The sequence below is a fragment of the Pteropus medius genome, unplaced genomic scaffold, assembly GCF_902729225.1.
Source record: "Pteropus medius unplaced genomic scaffold, Ma_sr-lr_union100, whole genome shotgun sequence".
Classification (NCBI taxonomy): Eukaryota; Metazoa; Chordata; class Mammalia; order Chiroptera; family Pteropodidae; genus Pteropus; species Pteropus medius.
The window spans coordinates 39,920,639-39,922,053 of NW_024340849.1; the positions used below are offsets into that span (position 1 = coordinate 39,920,639).

A 1,415-nucleotide genomic window follows, 5' to 3' on the forward strand; every position below is an offset into this window, starting at 1 on the left:
CCCGTATAACAAAAAGCATTATTGCCACAAGGGAAATACTCTCAAGACTCAGTGTTCTTTCAAAATATAAATAACCCTATTTTGGAAGTTCTGATCACTTCCGAATCCAACAAAGAAAACAATGTTACCTGTAACTTCTGCTGTAATAGAAAGAAAGCAATGTTGAGTTCTCTTTTCTTTTCTTTTTTTTTAGGCGAGGCAACCTTTGGTTGGCCTCACAGATTGTAAGGACCTTGTCATCTTAGAATCCCTTATTTTTTTATTTTTTACACCTACAAGCACCTGGTCTTCCTAGGTGGTTTCCCATCCAAGTACTAACCAGGCCCAACCTTGCTTAGCTTCTGAGATCAGACGGGATCAGGCTTGTTCAGGGTAGCATGGCCATAGACAAGTTCTCTTTTCTTGAAGCACTGACTTAGTTGGCTATGTGATGTTCCTAGGATTAGTCACCTAATGCATGGGTCCCCAACGCCTGGGGTGTGAACTGGTACTAATTCGTGGCCTGTTAGGAACCAGGCGGCACAGCAGGAGGTAAGAGGCAGGTGAGCAAGCGAAGCTTCATCTGTATTTGTAGCAGCTCCCAAGTGCTAGCATCACCACCTCAGCTTCACCTCAGATCATCAGGCATCAGATTCTCATAGGAGCACCAGTCCATGGTGCCAGAAAGTTTGGAGACTGCAGACTAAAGTGTTCAATAATTCTTCTCAGTATGTTTTTCTTAGATTGGTCCAAATTTGCAAGGAGTTTCTCCCTGAAGTTGTTCCTTAGAGCTCTATGAAGAGTAGATTTAGAATGAAGTTGGGTTTTTTCCCCCAGAGTTGAGAGTTCCAAATGGCTTGTGCAGCTCGGACGGGGAGACCAGTAAGAAGGCTGTTACAGTCATGACAGGCAACAGCTTGAATCAAGTTGGTGGCAGAGGAGACAGAGAGTAGTAGATAGATTAAAGGTATATTTTGGAGGCAGAACCAATAAATTTTGTTAATTATTTACATATAAAAAAATGAGAAGAAAGGAAAATCAAGGATGACCACCAAATTTTTGACTAGAAGAATTAGATAGGAGTGGAGTCATTTACAAAGCTGGTGAACTGAGAGGTACGAAAAGAAAAATAAAGGTTAATATTATGTGTCTTCTTATATATAAAAAATTTTAAAATGCTTAAAAAATTAAAGCACCGTCAAGCCTTTGCTTTTGAAAGCATATTCTATTTTTTTTTCTTGGTACAGTATGGTTTTGGTGTATTTTTTGCACCTCTTAAATTATTTAATACTTTAAAAGTTCTACAGATAATCTTAATAAATGATAAAATATTTGCTATTCATTACAAGAGATAGTTTATCTTTTGTGAAGATTAGAAAAAATTTAAAACATTCTTTTCTGCCCTTTCCCCAAGTTCTATGATTTTTCAAAGAAAT

At 37.9% G+C, this 1,415-nt stretch overlaps 1 pseudogene; it reads right to left on the reverse strand.

Annotated features, from left to right (window-relative positions):
• Nucleotides 1–269: 269 nt before the first annotated feature.
• Nucleotides 270–389, reverse strand: LOC120589852 (uncharacterized; annotated as a pseudogene).
• Nucleotides 390–1,415: the final 1,026 nt, after the last annotated feature.